At 40.0% G+C, this 23,668-nt stretch overlaps 1 non-coding gene across 1 annotated transcript; it reads left to right on the forward strand.

The window, feature by feature from the left end:
* Window positions 1–15,703: 15,703 nt before the first annotated feature.
* LOC119528416 lies at window positions 15,704–15,806 on the forward strand. Its single transcript, XR_005215714.1, has one exon. It is a non-coding gene; the product is annotated as a U6 spliceosomal RNA (small nuclear RNA).
* The last annotated feature ends 7,862 nt before the right edge of the window (window positions 15,807–23,668 follow it).

Here is a 23,668-nt window from a genome sequence, read left to right on the forward strand (position 1 = left end):
GCCCTTATTCCTGTCTTGTGTCATGTATAAAATATAGGCAGGTGTCACAGACCATAGTCTGAATGGATAAGCTATGGAAGGAGTGCTGCTCATTGAAGCCAAAGATAATAATAAGATGAGCAATGACTCCCAAGAATTGAGCCTTTTTCATATGCCAGCCACATTGCTGTGAGTGTCTCTTGCATTACCTTGTTTGATTATCACTACAACTTTCTGTGGTGGGCAGTATTATTATCTCCATTTTGCAAATGAGGAATTTGAATCATAGATTAAGGAATTTGTACTGTCCTAAGTGGCAGAGCTGAAATCCAGACTCAGGGCTCTCTGAATCTACAATCTGTGCCTCCAAAGGTATCACTAGTATAGTGGTGTGGGGAGACTGCTGAGTCAAGTCTGGAAAGATTGAAGGAGTGTAGAGAGGCAGGAGGTGAGGAATCAGCTAAGAAGGAAATGGGCCAGGCATACATAAGGGCTACTAGAGAGTCTGCATTGGTGTTTCTTAGACACCCTATTCAGGCAACAGAATCTACCCTCACTAGTTTAGGCAGAAGGGGATTTGTCACAGGGTATTATTTAGCTTGTAGAATTCCCAGAAGGGTCCCAAATCTTGGATGCTACAAATTCAGGGAATCAATGCAGCCAGGGAAAATGACCTAGCAGATACCCAGCCTGTTCTAAAGAAAACTCCCACTTCTGCCATTGCTGGCCACCCAGTGCCTATGATGCTGGGGACAGGACCATCTTCTCTGCCACCCCAGAAGAGTCAAACCCCTCTGCTACCACACTTGCCAGAAGATCCAACCTCCCTGAACATGGCCACTGATGCACATTGCTCACGTCTGCTTGCCAAGTCGCATGTGGATGTCTTGGCTTAGTGGACCCGGGTCACATATAGATCACTAGCTACAAAGAATCTGGGAAATAGAATTTTTAGCTTTCCAGCCTCTTTAGTTCATGAAAGCACTTTAGAAGGGGGTTGGAGTTGGCTTGAATGCCTGGGTCACTGGCATTGCCGTGTCACAACCCTATTGCCTTCCACACTCATGTGTGATGAAAAATCTGAGCTGGGGGCAGGGGCTAAATTCCAAGTCAACCTCACACAACTTAACAACTGGAAGGGATCTCAGAAATCACCTCTTTCAGAGGTTTTTAACCTGTATTGCAGATCCTTAGGGTTCCTGGAGGGGCCTTAGGGGCTGCCACAGAGTTCAAGAAGGAGGGTGGGGAAGGGAGAGGGCAAGCAGACAAAGTTTTATAATAGCTTAGTTCTGATGTGTATTTCAGGTTCTATGAGAGAGAGAGAGAGAGAGAGAGAGAGAGAGAGAGAGAGAGAGAGAGAGAGAGAGAGAGAGAAAGAAAGAGAGAGAGAGAGAGAAGAGAGAGAACAACAGAAGAAAGAAGCTAAAAGCAACAAAACTTAGAAGATAAAGGAGAGACCAGCATTTGCCACCATGTGCCTTGCCATGTGGCAGAGGAGCCAAAGATCACTGGCAGCCAGTCTTTGGGAAGAGGGAGGGAGGGAGGGAGGGAGAGAGAGAGAGCATGAGTGAGAGCATAAATTACTGGCTTATCCAGCTCCTTCATTTTTATTGATTAGAAACCAGGGGCCCAGACCTATAAATACCTTGCCCAAGGTCCAGAACTAGCAAGTGATAAAGCTGAGGCCAAAACTGGAACTTCTGATGCTAGGCTGGTGCCCCTTTCTCTATTGCACTATGATGTCTGAAGGTGTGTCCATTCAAAATTGCCCAGGATGAAGGACTTTTTGGGTCTTGCACAAGTAGTGATGATCACCTGATTCCAGCCAGGCCAAAGCAAGTCTCCCTGTCATATGCTCCCCTGGAGCCTGTACTTCTCCTGTGTAGCACTCAGCACAATTGTAATAAATAAGTTGGTCATTGCATTGTTTAATGTCTCTCTCCCTTGCTAAAATGCCAGAATAAGGCAGCTTCCAATAGACAATTCAAACACCCAGAGGAGGTGCAAGTCAGCACAGCTAAGTCTAAGCCCTGCCTCAAGGCTTTCCCAGGAGGAAACAGTGTCACAGCCTGATCACAGACTGCAGAGTGAGGTGACCTGAGTTCAGCTCTGATTGGGGTTTCTGTCTCATTTTCTGTTAAATGGGGCTAATAATTCCATTCTCATGTTATTGTTGTGAGGTGGAAAGGAAAGAATGACTAAGAGGTGGGCCTGAACTTGGATATAAATTCTCCACAACCAAAGTATTGTAGAAATCATATTCCCTGCTTAGGTGTTCTGCAGTCTATGGAAAGAATAGCCAAGAATGTGAGGATGGAAGGCGATTCTGAGGTCCCTTGGAACTTAGCTCTCTCTTTTTACAAGATCTTCATCTCTTTATTTTGATTGAAAAAAAATAAATTGGAGGGAAAATGAGAATATATAGATATTAAAAAAAAAAGAAGTAACGGTCTGTGATCTCATGACCCAATATAAATATTTTGGTATGCATCATTCCAGACATTTTTATATTAATAGTTATATGTCAAAGTTCATTCTATAGGCATACCTTGTTTTGTTGTGCTTCACTTTATTGCACTTTGCTGATATTGCATTTTTCACCAATTGAAGGTTTGTGGCAACCCTGCATTGAGCAAGTCTATTGGTGCCATTTTTCCAACAGCATGTGCTCATTTCATGTCTTTGTGTCACATTCTGATAATTCTCACAACATTTCAAACCTTTTCATTATTGTTATGTCTCTTATGGTGATCTGTGATCAGTGATCTTTGATGTTACTATTGTCATTGTTTTGGGCCGTCATGAATAGTGCCCATATAAGATGGTGAACTTAATTGATAAATGTTTTGTATGTTCTGACTGCTCCATCGACCAGCTGTTTCCACATCTCTCTCTCTTTCCTTAGACCTCCCTATTCCCTGAGACACAATAATATTAAAATTAGGCCAATTAATAACCTTATAATTGCTTCTAACTGTTCAAGTGACAGGAAGAGTCACAGGTCTGTCACTTTAAATCCGACACCAGAAATGATTAAGCTTGGTGAGGAAGGCATGTGATAGACCAAAAGCTAGGCTTCTTGTGCCAAACAGTTAGTGAAGTTGTGAATGCAAAGGAAAAGTTATTGAAGGAAATTAAAAGTGCCACTCCAATGTGTACATGAATTATAAGAGAGAGAAATAACCTTGATGATACAGAGAAAGTTTAAGTGGTTTGGATAGAAGATCAAACCAGCCACAGCATTCCCAGAGCCAAAGCCTAATACAGAGCAAGTCCCTCTCTTCAGTTCTGTGAAGGCTAAGAAAAGCAAGGAAGCTGAAGAAGAAAAGTTTTATGCTAGCAGAGTTTGGCTCATGAGGTTTAAGGAAAGAAGCCGTCTCCATCACATAAAAGCACAAAGTGAGGAGAGAACCTAAGATGGCGGCTAAGTGAGACAGGGCAAAAAAACACCTCCGTGAAAAATACTAGCTAAAAACCAGAAAGTGACCCAGAACACCACTGCTAGTGATGCGCCAGCCAGACAAGGTCTGCTAAATCCACAGGGAACGTGCATTTGGTGAAACCAGGAGGCTGCATTCTGAAACGAGTGAGTGAGCCAGCTGAAAGTCCAGCGGCTGCGCTGCGGTGTGGGGAAACGGTGGGCTGGCGTTTGGAGACAGACTAGTTCTTTAAAAAGAAAGCCTGGGAGTGGCTGCAGATATGACGGGGAGAGCGGTGCAGTAAAGCATGGCTGGAGCAGGCTGGGCTAACGCCTTGGTGTCTGGCGTGGAGGATACCCCTTCCCACACCTGCTGATGATTGTCTCAAGACCAGAGGAGCAGAGGGGAACTAAAAGGAGAAAAAAAACCCGCATTCCTTGCAGCCATCTCCCCAGCAGGTGGGAGATACTCCTGCCCGGGGCCAGACCCACAGCCCAGAGCCACGCCAAGAAACCCAGTGTGACGGGGAATCTTTCTTGCAGCACTACACACAAGCCACAATATCTGCTATGGACAGTGGCCTTTAATACACCCACGGCTGATTGTCCTGGAGCTGGGAGGGCAGAGCTGTGCGAAAAGGGGGAAGTTAACGCGTCCCATTCAACAATCTTTGAAGTGGGCTGGGAATGCCCCTGCATGGCCCAGCGACCCAGGGTTTCCCTGGTGGGCCGGTGCACACTAGTGAAGTGGCGTGGCCCTCCCTCAGCAGAGGTCCTGGAAGAGCACAGCTGTGAAAGGGGAACTGCTTGGAAATTCCAGGGACCCTACGCAAACACCAAGGACTTGTGGGTCAGCGGCAGAGACAATTGGTGGAAAGGTTGAAATGAAGGCTTAGTCTCCTGCAACAGCCTTAGATCTCTGGGAACACCTGGGAGGTTTGATTATTAAAACTGCCCTGCCTGCCTAACCACCCAGACACATGTCCCACATTCGGGGTGGACAGCACCAGCAACACACCCAAACTTGGTGCACCAATTGAACCCCACAAGAATCAGACCCCCACACACCACAAAGACAAACTGGGGGAGAACTGACTTGAGGGGAATAGGTGACTCACGGACACCATCTGCTGGTTAGTTAGAGAAAGTGTACGCCACCAAGCTGCAGTTCTGTCAAATTAGGCCAAGAGGCCAAAAACAACAGAAAATCTTAAAGCATATGATAAAACGAGATGATATGGAGAACCCAAACCAAAACACCCAAATCAGAAGATCAGAATACACACAGTACTTGGCAAAATTAATCAAAGAATTACAGACAGGCAACAAGAGCATGGCTCAGGATATAAAGGACATGAAGAAGACCCTAGAAGAGCATGAAGAAGAAATTGCAAGAGTAAATAAAAAAATAGAAGATCTTACGGAAATAAAAGAAGCTGTTGGCCAAATTAAAAAGATTCTGGATACTCATAATACAAGATTAGAGGAAGTTGAACAACCACTCCGCCTCCTCGAGGACCACAGAACAGAAAATGAAAGAACAAAAGAAAGAATGGGGAAAAAATTGAAAAAATCAAAACGGATCTCAGGGATATGATAGATAAAATAAAATGTCCAAATTTAAGACTCACTGGTGTCCCAGAAGGGGAAGAGAAGGGTAAAGGTCTAGAAAGAGTATTCTAAGAAATTGTTGGGGAAGACTTCCCAAACCTTCTACACAATATAAATACACAAAGCATAAATGCCCAGCAAACTCCAAATAGAATAAATCCAAATAAACCCACTCCAAGACATATTCTGATCAGACTGTCAAATACTGAAGAAAAGCAGCAAGTTCTGAAAGCAGCAAGAGAAAAGCAATTCACCACATACAAAGGAAACAGCATAAGACTAAGAAGTGACTACTCAGCAGCCACCATGGAGACAAGAAGGCAGTGGCACAACATATTTAAAATTCTGAGTGAGAAAAATTTCCAACCAAGAATACTTGATCCAGCAAAGCTCTCCTTCAAATTTGAGGGAGAGCTTAAATTTTTCACAGACAAACAAATGCTGAGAGATTTTGCTAGTAAAAGACCTGCCCTACTTCAGATACTAAAGGGAGCCCCTGAGGGACTTCACCACCAGTAGATCAGTCCTATAAGAAATGCTAAAGGGAGTTGAGGAGGCTGAAAGGAAGGGACACTAAACAACTGACTGAAACTACATGAAGAAATAAAGGGTACCACTAAAGATCACATGGTAAATATAAATACCAATACTACTGTTTTTTTGATTTGTAACCCTACTATTTACTTCCTACAGGATCTAAAATACATAAACTGTAATGATAAATCAGTGGTTTTGGACTCAATGTAAAATGTGTACTTTTTGACAAGAACTACATAAAAGTGGGGGAATTAGGGAGTATAGGAACATAGTTTATGTGTCCTATTGAAGTTAAGTTGGTATCAAAGAAAAACAAGATTGTTATAGGTTTAAGATGTTGAATTTAAGCCCCATGGTAAACACAAAGAAAGTATCAGAGAATATGACCATAGAGATGAAGAGTAGAGTAGGGGTTCTGAGAAGCGGGGAAAGGGGCAATGGGGAGTTAAGAAATGAGTGTAGGGTTTCTGTTTGGGGTGAAGGGAAACTTCTAGAAAAGGATGGTGGGAAGGTGATAGCATTGCGACATTCTAAATGTGATTAATCCCACTAATGGAATGCTAGGGAGGGGGTGGAATGGGAAGATTTAGGCTATATATATGTTTCCACAATTGAAAAAAAAAAAAAAAGACAGTCTAAATAGATGACAATTAAATGCCAAGGATGATCCTGGATGGGATCTGAGGATGGTGGAGAAGAGGCTCAAAGGGACACAGATGGGACTTAAGTGAAAAAAAAAAGGAAATATAGAATGTAAGCTTTGTATCAAGGTTGAATTTCTTGAACTTCTTAGGGGCATTTAATGGGATTGCATAAAAGAATGTTCTTGTTCATGGGAAATGTATATGTGAATTATATTGTTTTTTCAAGGATGTGTGCAGCCTGCTCTTATATGTTCAGAAGGCAGAGCAATAGATGATGGATGATAGGGAGGGAAAGAGGAAGGGAGGGAGGGAAAGAAAGAAATGGTGGTGTGACAGGATGTTAAAGGTGGTGGATCAGGGTATCGGGGGAGGAGGGTCGGGGTATGCTAGAGTTCTATGTATAGGGTTTGTACTGTTTTTGCAACTGTTCCTGTAAGTTTGAATTTATCTGAAAATAAAGTTTCTTATTAAAAAAACACAGAACTAAACAAACATAAAACAAAGCAAACTAAGACTTTGAAAATAAAGGGGTGGGAAAAAGACGTTAATAAGAGGAGGACTATGTGTGGGTAGGGGAGGTTAATTGGAACACTCTGTACTAGCTGCTCAATTTTTTCTGTGAATCCAAAATTGTTCTTAAAAAAGTCTAAATAAAAAACAATGAAATAAATTGAAAAAAAGCACTAAATGAAGCAGCTAGTGCTGCAGCAATTTATATAGAAGATCTAGTTAAGATAATTGATGAAGGCAGCTACACTAAACAATAAATTTTCAATGAAATGAAACAGCTTTCTATTGGAAGAAGATGCCATCTAGAGAAGAGAAGTCAATGCTTGGCTTTAAATCTTCAAAGGACAGACTGACTCTCTTGTTAAGGGCTAATGCAATTGGTGACTTTAAGAGGAAGCCAACACTCATTTACCATTTGTAAAATCCTAGTACTCTTAAGAATTTTGCCAAATCTACTCTGCTTGTATTCTATAAATGGAACAACAAAACCTGGATGACAGCACATCTGTTTACAACTTGGCTTATTAAATATTTTAAGCATACAGTTGAGACTTACTGCTCAGAAAAAAGACTCCTTTCAAAAGATTACTGCTCATTGACAGTAATATTTTGTCAGTATAGTGGTCACACAAAAGCTCTGATGGAGATGTACAATGAGATTCATGTTGGTTTCATGTCTGCTAACACAACATCCATTTTGCAGCTTGTGGATAAAGAAGTAACTGAGACTTTCAAGTCTTATTATTAAATATATTTCATAAGGTATAGCTTCCATAAATAATGATTCCTCTGATGGATCTAGGCAAAGTAAATTGAAAACTTTCTGGAAAGCGTTCACCATTCCAGATGCCATGGAGAACATTTGTGATTCATGGGAGGAGGTCAAAATATCAACATTAGAAGGAGTTTGGAAGAAGATGATTCAAATCCTCATGGATTACTTTGATGAGAGCAAGACTTCAGTGGAGGAAGTAAGTGCAGATGCAGTGGAAATAGCAAGAGAACCAGAATTAGAAGTGGAGCCTGAAGATGCGACTGAATTGCTGCACTCTTATGATAAAATTTGAATGGATGAGGACTTGCTTCTTAGGGATGAGCAAAGAAGGTGGTTTCTTGAGATGGAATCTATTCCTAGTGAAGATGCTGTGATCATTGTTGAAATGATAAGAAAGGATTTAGAATATGACATAAACTCAGTTGATAAAGCAGCAGCAGGATTTGAGAAGATTGGCTCCAGTTTTGAAAGAATAAAATTTTAAAATGGTGAATAAAATGATATCAAATAGCATTGCATGCTACAGAGACTTCTTTCAGGAAAGGAAGAATCAAAGTGGAAAATTTTATTGTCTTATTTTAGGAAATTACCACAGCCACCTCAACCTTCAGCAACCACCACTTTGATCAGTCAGCAGCTGTCAAAATTGAGGTAAGACCCCACCAACCAAAAGATTATGACTCATGGAAGTTTCAGTTAATTGTTAGCAATATTTAGCAATAAAATATTTTTAAATTAAGGTATGTACTTTTTTTTTTTTTAGACATAATGCTACTGCACATTTAATAGACTACAGTATAGTGTAAGGATAACTTTCAAATACACTGGGAAACCAAAAAATTCATGTGACTTGCTTTATTGAAATACTCGTTAACCAAAAATATCTCCAAGGTACGCCCTCTGTTTTTAAACCATATGCTTTTATTAACAGTATTTTGTGAATATTTTCATGTTTTTCTCATGTATATGATTTTTGCTGAATTTTCTCCTTTAACTTTGAGACCTTTTCTCTTTTCTAATGTAAGCATTTAGTGCTATAAATTTCCCTCTCAGCACTACTTTAACTGCATCCTACAAATTTTGTTTTGTCATATTTTCACTTTCATTCAGTTCCATATCTTTTTGTTTCCTTTTTTGACATCTTGGAAATTTATAAATGTATTTTAAAAATTTTTAAATTAATTTATTCATATGGTAAAAGCAATTCAAATATAAAAGGGTATTCATTCTAAACCAAGTAGAAGAAAAGAAATAACAAGGATTAAAGCAGAAATAAATGACATAGAGAACAAAAAAACAATAGAGAGGATAAATATCACCAAAAGTTGGTTCTTTGAGAAGATCAACAAGATTGACAAGCCCCTAGCTAGACTGACAAAATCAAAAAGAGAGAAGACCCATATAAACAAAATAATGAATGAAAAAGGTGACATAACTGCAGATCCTGAAGAAATTAAAAAAATTATAAGAGGATACTATGAACAACTGTATGGCAACAAACTGGATAATGTAGAGGAAATGGACAATTTCCTGGAAACGTATGAACAACCTAGACTGACCAGAGAAGAAATAGAAGACCTCAACCAACCCATCACAAGCAAAGAGATCCAATCAGTCATCAAAAATCTTCCCACAAATAAATGCCCAGGGCCAGATGGCTTCACAGGGGAATTCTACCAAACTTTCCAGAAAGAACTGACACTAATCTTACTCAAACTCTTTCAAAACATTGAAGAAAATGGAACACTACCTAACTCATTTTATGAAGCTAACATCAATCTAATACCAAAACCAGGCAAAGATGCTACAAAAAAGGAAAACTACCGGCCAATCTCCCTAATGAATATAGATGCAAAAATCCTCAACAAAATACTTGCAAATCGAATCCAAAGACACATTAAAAAAATCATATACCATGACCAAGTGGGGTTCACTCCAGGCATGCAAGGATGGTTCAACATAAGAAAATCAATCAATGTATTACAACACATTAACAAGTCAAAAGGGAAAAACCAGATGATCATCTCAATAGATGCTGAAAAAGCATTTGACAAAATCCAACATCCATTTTTGATAAAAACACTTCAAAAGGTAGGAATTGAAGGAAACTTCCTCAATATGATGAAGAGCATATATGAAAAATCCACAGCCAGCATAGTACTCAATGGTGAGAGACTGAAAGCCTTCCCTCTAAGATCAGGAACAAGACAAGGATGCCCGCTGTCACCACTGCTACTGAACATTGTGCTGGAAGTGCTAGCCAGGGCAATCCGGCAAGACAAAGAAATGAAAGGCATCCAAATTGGAAAAGAAGAAATAAAACTGTCATTGTTTGCAGATGATATGATCTTATATCTGGAAAACCCTGAGAAATCAACTATACAGCTACTAGAGCTAATAAACAAATTTAGCAAAGTAGCGGGATACAAGATTAATGCACATAAGTCAGTAATATTTCTATTTGCTAGAAATGAACAAACTGAAGAGACACTCAAGAAAAAGATACCATTTTCAATAGCAACTAAAAAATTCAAGTACCTAGGAATAAACTTAACCAAAGATGTAAAAGACCTATACAAAGAAAACTACATAACTCTACTAAAAGAAATAGAAGGGGACCTTAAAAGATGGAAAAATATTCCATGTTCATGGATAGGAAGGCTAAATGTCATTAAGATGTCAATTCTACCCAAACTCATCTACAGATTCAATGCAATCCCAATCAAAATTCCAACAACCTACTTTGCAGACTTGGAAAAGCTAGTTATCAAATTTATTTGGAAAGGAAATATGCCTCAAATTGCTAAAAACACCCTAAAAAAGAAAAACAAAGTGGGAGGATTTACACTTCCTGACTTTGAAGCTTATTATAAAGCCACAGTAGTCAAAACAGCACGGTACTGGCACAAAGATAGACATATGGATCAATGGAATCGAATTGAGAATTCAGAGATAGACCCTCAGATCTATGGCCAACTGATCTTTGATAAGGCCCCCAAAGTCACTGAACTGAGTCATAATGGTCTTTTCAACAAATGGGGCTGGGAGAGTTGGATATCCATATCCAAAAGAATGAAAGAGGACCCCTACCTCACCCCCTACACAAAAATTAACTCAAAATGGACCAAAGATCTCAATATAAAAGAAAGTACCATAAAACTCCTAGAAGATAATGTAGGAAAACATCTTCAAGACCTTGTATTAGGCGGCCACTTCCTAGACTTTACACCCAAAGCACAAGCAACAAAAGAGAAAATAGATAAATGGGAACTCCTCAAGCTTAGAAGTTTCTGCACCTCAAAGGAATTTCTCAAAAAGGTAAAGAGGCAGCCAACTCAATGGGAAAAAATTTTTGGAAACCATGTATCTGACAAAAGACTGATATCTTGCATATATAAAGAAATCCTACAACTCAATGACGATAGTACAGACAGCCCAATTATAAAATGGGCAAAAGATATGAAAAGACAGTTCTCTGAGGAGGAAGTACAAATGGCCAAGAAACACATGAAAAAATATTCAGCTTCACTAGCTATTAGAGAGATGCAAATTAAGACCACAATGAGATACCATCTAACACCGATTAGAATGGCTGCCATTAAACAAACAGGACACTACAAATGCTGGAGGGGATGTGGAGAAATTGGAACTCTTATTCATTGCTGGTGGGACTGTATAATGGTTCAGCCACTCTGGAAGTCAGTCTGGCAGTTCCTTAGAAAACTAGATATAGAGCTACCATTCGATCCAGCGATTGCACTTCTCGGTATATACCCGGAAGATCGGAAAGCAGTGACACAAACAGATATCTGCACGCCAATGTTCATAGCAGCATTATTCACAATTGCCAAGAGATGGAAACAACCCAAATGTCCTTCAACAGATGAGTGGATAAATAAAATGTGGTATATACACACGATGGAATACTACACGGCAGTAAGAAGGAACGATCTCGTGAAACATATGACAACATGGATGAACCTTGAAGACATAATGCTGAGCGAAATGAGCCAGGCACAGAAAGAGAAATATTATATGCTACCACTAATGTGAACTTTAAAAAATGTAAAACAAATGGTTTATAATGTAGAATGTAGGGGAACTAGCAATAGAGAGCAATTAAGGAAGGGGGAACAATAATCCAAGAAGAACAGATAAGCTATTTAACGTTCTAGGGATGCCCAGGAATGACTATGGTCTGTTAATTTCTGATGGATATAGTAGGAACAAGTTCACAGAAATGTTGCTGTATTAGGTAACTTTCTTGGGGTAAAGGAGGAACATGTTGGAAGTTAAGCAGTTATCTTAGGTTAGTTGTCTTTTTCTTACTCCCTTGTTATGGTCTCTTTGAAATGTTCTTTTATTGTATGTTTTTTTTTTTTAATTTTTTTTTCATACAGTTGATTTAAAAAAGAAAGGAAAGTTAAAAGAAAAAAAAAAAAAAAAAAGAAAAACAAGGAAAAAAATATGTAGTGCCCCCTTGAGGAGGCTGTGGAGAATGCAGGGGTATTGGCCTACCCCACCTAGATGGTTGCTAACATGACCACAGACATAGGGGACTGGTGGTTTGATGGGTTGAGCCCTCTACCATAGGTTTTACCCTTGGGAAGACGGTTGCTGCAAAGAAGAGGCTAGGCCTGCCTATAATTGTGCCTAAGAGCCCCCTCCTGAATTTCTCTTTGTTGCTCAGATGTGGCCCTCTCTCTCTAGCTAAGCCAACTTGAAAGGTGAAATCACTGCCCTCCCCCCTACGTGGGATCAGGCACCCAGGGGAGTGAATCTCCCTGGCAATGTGGAATATGACTCCCGGGGAGGAATGTAGACCCGGCATCGTGGGACGGAGAACATCTTCTTGACCAAAAGGGGGATGTGAAAGGAAATGAAATAAGCTTCAGTGGCAGAGAGATTCCAAAAGGAGCCGAGAGGTCACTCTGGTGGGCACTCTTATGTACACTTTAGACAACCCCTTTTAGGTTCTAAAGAATTGGGGTAGCTGGTGGTGGATACCTGAAACGATCAAACTACAACCCAGAACCCATGAATCTCGAAGACAATTGTATAAAAATGTAGCTTATAAGGGGTGACAATGGGATTGGGAAAGCCATAAGGACCACACTCCACTTTGTCTAGTTTATGGATGGATGAGTAGAAAAATAGGGGAAGGAAACAAACAGACAGAGGTACCCAGTGTTCTTTTTTACTTCAATTGCTCTTTTTCACTTTAATTATTATTCTTGTTATTTTTGTGTGTGTGCTAATGAAGGTGTCAGGGATTGATTTAGGTGATGAATGTACAATTATGTAATGGTACTGTGAACAATCGAATGTATGATTTGTTTTGTATGACTGCGTGGTATGTGAATACATCTCAATAAAACGAAGATAAAAAAAACAACAGCAAAAAAAAAACAGAAAACAAAAAAGAAACAAAGGGATTTTTCACCCATTATTAATTGATGTTACTCTTTTTCAGCAGATCAAACATGATTTTAGTACACAGCTGCTAAAGTTGTTCCAGATCCAAAAAGAAGAATGGCATTATTTCTTGAGTATTTATTATTTAACTAACTTTAAAAATGTCTCCTTTTGGGGGACCTGATCATTTATATACTAATTGGTATTTACCAATTGAATGTTTCTTTATGAGCAGTGCTGTCAGCCATTTCAGTGTTACTATGGCTAATGCCAGCATGTGGTGTTATTCCAAAAGGTTTGTCAAAAGTTGCCAAAAAAGAAAGTGAACTGTAATACCATTCCTTGTAAGGCCTTAATTGTTGCTTTTTGGAAGTGCGTTATCCACAGGATGTGAGATTACAGTCTAAGAATTGAGTGTCTCCTTAGGTTTGCCCTGAGTGTCTCACAGTTATTATTGGAAATTTGACTGTTTTTTTGCCCTTTGACTTCTCGTCCCCTTCACATCCATGCCCCCCTGCAAATTGTAGGTATCCAACTGGTTTGGCAACAAACGAATCAGGTACAAGAAGAATATTGGCAAGTTTCAGGAGGAAGCCAGCCTCTATGCTGCAAAGACAGCCCTGACAGCCGCACACGCAGTAGCTGCAGCAGCGCAGAACAACCAGACCAATTCTCCCACCACACCAAATTCTGGTTCTTCTGGTTCTTTTAACCTCCCAAATTCTGGGGACATGTTCATGAACATGCAGAGTCTGAATGGGGATTCTTACCAAGGGTCCCAAGTCGGAGCCAATGTGCAATCACAGGTGGATACCCTCCGTCATGTTATCAATCAGACGGGAGGTTACAGTGATAGACTTGGAGGAGATTCACTGTACAGTCCACATAATTTAAATACTAATGGAGGCTGGCAGGATGCAACAACTCCATCTTCTGTGACTTCTCCTACAGAAGGCCCAGGAAGTGTGCACTCTGATACTTCTAAGTAATCTCTGGCAACACTTTTCCCTGAGCTGACATGCCTTGAGTGCATTCAGAGCAATAGGAGGAAAAGGAAAGCATTTTTGTAGCCCACCATCTACAGCTTTACTGTAAAACCTTGTCTTATTAGAGAACTTGGTAAATCTGTTTTTTAAGGAATCATAATCATTTGTATTTATACTTAAAAACACACAATGTTAAAAAAAAAAAAAAAAGCACTTTATACAATTAGGCCAAGATTTAACATTGTTGACAGTCCTGTAGCTATTTTATCATAATTTATTATCAATATTTTACATTAATGGTTTCACAGTTGCCAATTACGTGGCCTTAAGGGTAAAAAGTATAATATATGCTAAAGTTAAACCTCAGTTGTTAAAGCAGATGCAAAGATTCACCTCACCTAAATTTAACTTCTGGCGTGTTTTCCATGGCAGACTTTGTCTTTCTTTCATATCACTAATGGAGTTGGAATAAAAGAGCTGCTTGGCAATTTCTGTTAATGATGGTTGTGTTTAAGAATCTTCCTCCTCACATTTGTGTTGTGATCTCTTGTTGTAATTAGATCAGAGACTGGTAGCATCTTTTCTCTCTCTGAGAGCACCAATGCCCAGAGTCTGCTCAATAATGAAATTATGGATCCAGATTGTTCTGAGAGATGATGATACTTGCTGCTGATAGAGGTGAAACCGAGATCTGTCCGGGGTTTTATGGTGTGCGCTGGATGCTGCACAGACTTGTCAAGGTTTGCTACATCCTCTGGGCATTTACAAAAGGCCCTGCTCTATGGAGTGTTGTATATAGTGTAGCAAAAGAGTATTTATACATCTCACCAATCAAAACACAGCTTTATTACCTCATGTGAACTCATACAAACCAATAGAATTTCAACATGTCTGTAGCTTAGAGTGCTCACTTACTACCTCTGAACAATACTCTGTAGTTTGTCTCTCTCTCTTTTTTTTTTTTTTTTTTGCATCTTGTAATTAACTCTTTGTTTCCCTTCATAAAATGTAATGTACATTGTAATCTTTTAAAAGAAAAACCAGGGTTGCATTTGCAACTTTTAAAAAACTGAGAGTGGAAACATTGGGTCTTAATTTAACACAAGATGGGTAAAACTGTTGTAAATACTGAGAAACATTTTGAATGTTCTTCATCTTGTTACCAATTCATGCAAAAAAAAAGCGGCAACTAATTGTGATGCATTCAGATTTCAGTATTCAGTACTGTATATTTCACCGTGTAATGGGGACTCCTGTCCTTTCTCTTTTTGTATTGTATGCGATTCTGAAACTGATTAAGTCATGAAAATAATTTGTGGCGGTGATTCTAATGTATTAAAAATGTTTCGTGTTCCTTTCTAACTGGATTACACCCTGGATTGAAAAAGTCTTCCTTGTGGTAGTTATATGTAGTTTCAAATATGAATAAACTTTTTGCTTTCATAAAAAAAAAAAGGGTATTCAATAAAAGGAAAGTCATCCTCTCATTTTATACTCCACTTCCTTTCACCAGGTTAACTATAGTGAATAGTAATTTTGTGCCCCTGACAGAAATCTTCGACTTACCCATGTGTGTGTGTGTGTGTGTGATAATGTCTGTATGTTTTCTCTTTTTTTGGAGAAGTAGGAGCATACCACACACACTGTTGTGTACTGTAGAAATGTGATAGATTAATTACAAAAGTGGTCCCAATTATTCCCCTCCCTGTTTTCATGCTCCTTGCAACTTGACTTTGAAGCTCGTTGCATCAAGAGACACTGATTATTTCCCTTCCCCTTGAATCTGGGCTTGCTTTGGCCCATAGAATGTGGTAAAAGTGATGGTGTGGTGCTTTGGCAGCACATATACTAAAATTGGAATGATACAGAGAAGATTAGCATGGCCCCTGCACAAAGATGACACACATATTCATGAAGCGTTCCATATTTTTGGTATGGTAATTGATGGGGTGATGACTGTTAAACTTAAATCCTTCAGAATGCTCCTATGCCAGCTAAGTCCCCAAATCCAAAGGCAATAGCCTCTTCAAGAATATCAACTAGATGCGTCCCCTTTGCTTGTAAAGTTGACACCCCTTTTCAACATGAACAGGTTAGGGTGGTCACTGCCTAGACATTCTGAAGATCAGAAAAGTGATTAAACTAGAGGAAGGGGTAGCAACAAACAAGATGGAATTTAACAAAGAATTATGAATTCTGAATATTTACATAATTTATTTTTTATTAGGTGCTAGGGTATTAGAACAGATAGTAGGAAAGATTGAAATGGTGGAACTGTAACCCATAACATCCTTTGAAATTTGTTTTATAGCTACTTGTTAAATTGTAATTTGAAAGCCATACCTTTTTGTATGTATGCTATATTTCTCAGTAAAGAAATGACTGAAACTATGGTATTATAACTCATAATAACTCTGGAAATTTCCTATATATCTACTTGTTAAATCATACTTTGAAAGATATTACCTTTTTGTATATATGCTGTATTTCATAGTAAGGAAATAACTGAAACTGCAGAATTGTAACCTATAATATTCTTTGAAATTTGCTCTCTAATTACTTGTTAAATTGCACTTGGAAAATTATCACTTTTATGCATATATATTATATTCTACAATAAAAAAAAATGAGGAAAAAAAGTGATGCTGTGCCAGTGCTGATTCTAAGCCTCAAGAAACCTTGCATACTTCCATAATCTCTTTTGCAATTCTAATAATGCCACATGAACAAGCCAAGGCTAGCCTGTAAGATGAAAGTCCATATGGAGGTTAATTGTGCCAGTGAAGTCAATTCTAAACCAGACTATATCAGCTGAACACCAAGCATGTGAGCGAGCCTACCCACTCACAGTTGACTACAGGTCAGGAGTAAGGTCAACTGAACAATAAACCATGTTTATTTTTTTAAGCCATAAAGTTTTGGGAGCAGTTCAGCAACAGCTAGCTGATACAGAGATGTTTTCATATCAGCATATTAAAAAAGCACTTATAATAGTGTCTGGCCCATAGTAAGCTTTCAAAATATTAGCTATAATTATTATTACATATAAATAATACCTGCAAAGTATTCCATTTTATGGTGTACCATAATTTATTTAACCAGTCTTTGTTTGTTGACTGTTTAGATTGCTTCCATGTTTTCTACTGTAAAGAAGGCTGCAATCATCCTAATATAAACATTTTTGTCTATCAATGGGACAAATTATTTAAAATGTAATTGCTGGGTCAAAGTATATGCATATTTTAAATGGTGGTGGATATTAACAATTTGACCTCCAAAGAAGTTACCTAATTTATTTCCACCAACATGCATACAACGTTTGCTTCTCCTCATTGACACCAGACTCAACATTATTTGAATGACAGCACGATAGTCCATCATAATATGTACCCTAATTTATGTAACCAGTCCTCATCATTGAACATTTACGTTGTTTCCTTTTTCCCCTATTATAAACAAGATGGGGATGAACATCCTGGTAGATAAATCTTTTCACACATTCATGGTTTTCCGTAAGGATAAATTCCTAGAAGTAGAATTTCTGAGTCACAGGATTTTCACATTTTAAAGGCTTTTGAATATATAATACCAAATTATTCCTCAGAAAGTTTGTACCAGATTATACTCAAATGCAGCATGAAAAGAACTTTTTATTATGGAAAATTCCCAAAACAAAACAGAAGAACAGAACAGTAGAGTGAACAACCCTTCCCTTGCCCTTCACCATGTGACCGTCACACAGATTCAATAATGGCCAATTTAGGGCCAATGTTATTTCATCTACAGCTCCCCCATTTGACTAGATTATTTTGGAATCAGGTTCAAAGAGGACAATTTCAATGTATTTTCATTTGCGCAGTTGAGGATTCATAAGACAAATGAAAAGCTCCTTCTCAGAGGGATCCCTTCCCATTACTCATGGAATCTCATGGGATCATAACCTGAGGCTCTTGGCTAGAGCAGGGCCTGGCTGAGGTGCACAGAGACCCGTGGGAAGCCTTGGTGTAAAGTGCTCATCCCCTGCCCTGTGGGAGACAGTGATCCTGCAGGAGAAGGTTAATCCAGCCCACTTCTGAGGGTTTTCAGGCCTTTTTCTGAGTCTCTGCATTCCCCAGCTACATGCCATTCTTCAGCTAAATAAAGCAGAGGTAGCTAATGTAATCCAACCGTGGCTCATGAAAGTGCAAGTATTGTGATTTGTGTTTACAGTGATTGCTGCTGAGCAGGCAGCTCTTCTTTGCCCTCTGCTGAGAGTTTCCAGGCTGATTGAATTTTGTAATACTAGTTGATCTCATTGCATCAATAACAAGTCGGCACAATCTTAGGAAAGAAATACACTAATTTCCTTTAATAAGAAAGCACAGTAATGGCTCAGTCTTTTTCCAGCTCTTTGGGGCATATTACATGCGACTATACCATGAAGCAAACTGCACTATAGCTGAGGCATGCTCTGAGGAGAAAGAAAGAGGTGCTTTGAAGGCCTAATTCAGGCAATTTGCAAATGGAGCTGGAAGAGACCCGTAGTCTAGACCAGAATAGTAAGTGGACTGTTGATGAATACTCAAAGATGATTTCAAAATGTCATATTGAAAGCACTTTCAAGGGTTCACTGCGCTTGTTCCCAATGATACTGTATTAGCTCCGGAGGTCATCCAGCCTTGCTTTAAATAATCCACATGATGACACTTAGATCATCAGGGTGCAAAGGAAAGGCCACAAGCTTTGAGGGCCAACAGAACTGGGATTAAATCCCAACTCTAACATGTATTTGCTCAACAACTTTGGGCAGGTTACACATTCATTTGTTCATTTATTTGTACACTCAACAAAAGTGTTTTGAGCACCTGTTCTGTGCCTGATGTGCCTGGCGCTAAGGACCCAAAGGCAAGCAAGATTGTTCTTGTCCTTAAGGAGTTTAAAGTCTAGTGGGTGAATGCAATACTGTGATAAGGGTAAGAACAGAGTGGCATATGCACATGTAGGAGGGAGGTTGGGGGGCTTCCTAGAGGAAGTGGCACCTCAGCAGAAATCAGAGAACCAGAAGGAATCAGCAGCCGAGGTGAGGGTGGGATGAAGTGGGGTTAATATCTATGGAGGAAACGGCCTTCAAGGGTGTGGAGAAAGAACTAAAAAGCACATTCTGGGAATTAAAGTAGTCAAGTTTAGCTGGAGGGCAGTGTGCCAGGATTGGAGTGGCAGGGTGACTCTGGAGAGGCAGCAGGAGGCAGATCATGAACAGATTTCTAAGGCAGGTTCAGGGCAATGGGGAGCCATTGCAGTTTCAAGCTGGAGAGCAACAGGACCAAATAGATTAGAATCACCTCTGTGGCTGCCATCAGAGTGGGTTGGAGAGTGGCCCACTGGGAGGCAGCTGTGGTAGTGAGGTGGTCTGAACCTGTGTGACAGTAACAGGGATGGGAGTGTGTTGGAGCCACGAGATGTTTCACAGGTATAAGTGACTGGATTTGGTGTTTGTGAGATATGATAGGGAAAGGGAAAAGGGATCTGAGGATGATTCCCTGACTTCTGCCTTGGCAGTGCTGTTCATAGAGATAAGGACTGTCACAGGGGTGGGGGCTGGAGAAGATGGGGAGTTCATGGGGAGTTTGAAGACGAAGCGGTTCCATAAGTGCTTTGGGGAGTCACAAGGATGACAGAGCTCGATTGTGAGTCACCAACACATGGAGGGTAATTGAAACCACACAAGCAGGCATGCCCTCCAGAGTCTGAGAAGAAAAATATTTCCTCCTCAATAAAATGGGTACTAACGGAGATGCACGGAATGGATGAGCCATCATATGCGAAGTACCGAGGAGGGTGCCTGGCACACGACAGGGTGGGAATTGATGCCAAAGCTCTTCTCGTCACCTCCCTGTGGTGTGATGGGGCAGCCTTGTCCCATGCCCAGGGCCAGTTTCAGGCTCGTACCTGATATCACTGTTCTTGGCTGCCTCTTTTTTAAAAATTTAATACCATCTATGACAATCCAAGCCTGCCCTCCCTCCTTGTGTATGCTCCAGAAAATAAAAACTGACCATTTAAAATGCAGCCCCTGACATAAATCCCATCACATTCAGACTTTTTCTAACCAAGTAGGATTTGAGTCAGAGACTGTGACCACCTGTCACTCCGGGATGAATCTTAAAGCCATGGCTTGCTTGCTTTATGATACAGAGGAGAGAACTCTGATCAAGAAACTCCAAAAAATCCATTCTCTGCCATCTGTCTTCTCCTGAATGGCAGCCAAAGATCGCTTCGTGCATGGCGGCTCGGTTGGAAAGGACAGAGCTGGGGGGCTCCCCTGGGGACTGCAGGACCAGATTATCCAGAGGCAGGAAAATTAGCTCCCTAAAACTTCCCATTATTGAAATTAACTTTCCATATGACAAACCATAGCTGTACTGGATCAACAACCAAGTGCCGACTCCAGGTAATGGCAGATTCCACTGACGCTATTTCTTCAGTTTGGTACTGGATTGAGGGAAGAAGTGAACTGTTTACCTAGAATGGACTGTTCCCTGCACTAGAGGAGCCTCAGAGCTATGCTTTTATGCCCAGTTGTCCTGAGGGCCTCCAAGCAGGAGTTAACTGCTCTTCCTTAGAGTCTATTGAAAGCAGGCGGGCTCAGTGGAAAGCCTGAATCAATGAACTATGCCTTCAAGCATGTGAAAGGAAAGAAAAGAACAAACAGGTGGTGCTTTCCAGGAGAGGTGAAATGTTTGTATTTATAAGAAAAAGCCTTTCTGACCTTCTCCTCACCACTCTCCCCTCCCCACCACCCAGGCTGAAGCATTGCTGAGTCTATTCTTTTTGGCACAGCACATGCAATAGATTTAAAACAACACAGGAGAGGGCAGACATCTTCAGATTATCTAACAGGATCATTTTTCATTTATGTGCACCAGGGGGCAATTTTGACTGAGCCAGGACCCAGTTATTTCAAGTGTGGCCATCCCTCTCCATCTATTTTCATCCATGCATAGACTTTGGGGCTTATATTTTGTAGTTGGAAGAGGTAGGAGGGAGGGGTTTCGTGCATCTGTTGTTGTTCACCAGCCCTTAGGTCTGGGTTTGATCCCTAGAGGATTAAGGAACAGAAACCAAAAGAATTCTTTTCACAGGAGAATTAGTGAGATTCTGGGTGCAAGCTGGGATGCTTCAGTACCCAGGTGACAGAGTGGCCTGGGAGAGGGAAGAGGCCATTCTCCTCCTTCCTCACAGAACTTAGTACCATGGGGAGCAATGGCAGTGTTGGCAGGTGTTCCTGTTTGCTGGTCTGCCTTTCTGCAAAATACCAGAAATGGATTGGCTTTTATAAAGGGGATTTATTAGGTTACAAAGTTACAGTTCTAAGGTCATAGAAGTGTTCAAACGAAGGCATCAACAAGAGGATACCTTCGTTGAAGAAAAGCCAATGATGTCTGGAACACCTCTGTCAGCTGGGAAGGCACATGGCTGGTGTCTGCTGGTCCTTTGCTCCTGGGTTCTGGTTTCAAAATGACTTTCTCCAAAAAGTCTCTGAGCTTCTGTCTCTCTTAGCTTGCCACTTTCAGCCTCTGTGCATCCTTGCTTGTTCTCCCATGGTGTTTCTTTCTAAGCATCTGGGGGTCCTCCCTTAGCTTTTTCTGGGGCAAATTCTGGACTTAGCATCTCCAAACGTCCTTCTGTCTGCATCTCCCAGCAACTCCAACTGCCTGGCTTTGTGTTCGCTCTTAGCTTCTCCCAGCGGCAAAGCCTGGATTATGTATCTTAGCTTCTTTGCAAAATGTCACTCTCAGCTTCTCTTGGGCATTTTGCCTTCTCTGCTCTCTGGGAGAACTCCCTTTAAAGGACTCCAGTGATGTTAACACCCACCTGGAATGGAAATAATTTAATCGGAGGTCTCACCCACAGTTGGGTGGGTCACATCTCCATAGAAACACTCAATCAAAAGGTCCCTCCCAACAAGATTGGATTAAAGGATCATGGCTCTTCTGGGGTCCATAGCAGTTTCAAACTGGCACAGAAGGCTCCTTTGATCAGCTTAATGGGCCAGTGGAAGCCAGAGCAAGAGATAGCTGACAGCTCCTTGTAGGTACTGCAGCTGGGAATCCTGGCCCGTGGTCCCATTTGAAGTTCTCCTGTGGGTGTTCCCAGAATTTCCTCAGGGGACCCTTGAGAAGGCCTAGATTCTTCTTGAGCAAGTAGAAGGGGTGTTCAGGGTCACTGCAATTGGGGCAAAAAATTGAGACTCTTTTAAAAACTAGTAATTCATTTTTAAAAATAATAAATCCAGTAAACATTAATATAAATAGCACATTTTCATAAAAAATAATGACAGTTTCCAAAAAAAAATATTAAGAAAAGTGGCAGTGTTTTACATTTTGCAAATCCCTTTAACGTCTGACTTAATACATTCAATCTGTTGAGGTCTGTGGTTTAGGTTGAAATATATAGACTATCTTGCCTCCGTACATGTATAGTTGGAAAAGAGGGAGGTACCTTAATAGCCTTTTCAGATAATTGTGGATGTTCTTTGATGCTACACCCATGCAACATGTGGTATTTACTTTGAGATCAGTTGCAATGTGGAATTTAAAGCCATGTTAATTCCCTCTAAGATCAGGAACAAGACAGGGATGCTCACTGTCACCATTGTTGTGCAACATTGTGCTAGAAGTTCTAGCTAGAGCAATTAGGAAAGAAAAAGAAATAAAAGGCATCCAAATTGGAGAGGAAGAAGTAAAACTTTAACTCTTTGCAGATGACATTGTTCTATCTGTAGAAAATCCAGAAAAATCTACAGCAAAGCTATTAGAACTAATCAGTGAATACAGCAAAGTGACAGGCTACAAGATCAACAAGCAAAAATCTGTACTGTTCTTACACACAAGTAACGTGCAACAAGAGGAAGAAATCAAGAAAAAAATTTGATTTACAAAAGCAACCAAAAGAATCAAGTATTTAGTAAGAAACTTAACAAAGGCCACAAAAGACCTATACAAAGAAAACTACAAGAAATTGCTAAAAGAAATCGAACAGGACCTAAAAAAATGGAAGAACGTACTGTGTTCATGGATTGGAAGATTAAATATAATTAAGATGTCAATTCTACCTAAACTGATATATAGATTAAATGCAATACCAATTAAAATCTTAACAACTTACTTTGCAGAAATAGAAAAACCAATAACCAAATTTATTTGGAAGAGCAAGGTGCCCTGAAGAGCCAAAAATATCTTGAGAAAGAGGAATGAACTGAGAGGTCTCACACTACCTAACTTTGAAGCATATTACAAAGCTACAGTTCTCAAAACAGTGTGGTTCTGGCATGAGGCTAAATATACCGACCAATGGAATTGAATTGAGTGTTCAGAAATAGACTCTTGCATCTACAGAAAATTGATCTTTGATAAGGCAGTCAAGCCAAAGCAACTGGGACACAGCAGCCTCTTCAATAAATGGTGTTTGGAGAATTGAATATCCATTTCCAAAAGAATGAAAGAGGACCCCTATTTCACACTTTACACAAAAATTAACTCAAAATGGATCAAAGACCTATACATTAGCACTAAGACCATAGGACTCTTAGAAGAAAATGTAGGGCAATTTCTGAAAGATCTTGTGATAGGAGGTAGTTTCCTAAACCTTACACCCAAAGTGTGAGCAATCAAAGAACAAACAGACAAATGAGATGTCCTCAAAATTAAACAGTTTGTACATCAAAGGACTTTGTCAGAAAGGTACCCAGTGTTCTTTTTTACTTCAATTGCTCTTTTTCACTCTAATTATTATTCTTGTTATTTTTGTGTGT

This window comes from Choloepus didactylus, chromosome 2, assembly GCF_015220235.1.
Source record: "Choloepus didactylus isolate mChoDid1 chromosome 2, mChoDid1.pri, whole genome shotgun sequence".
In the NCBI taxonomy this organism is placed as follows: Eukaryota; Metazoa; Chordata; class Mammalia; order Pilosa; family Megalonychidae; genus Choloepus; species Choloepus didactylus.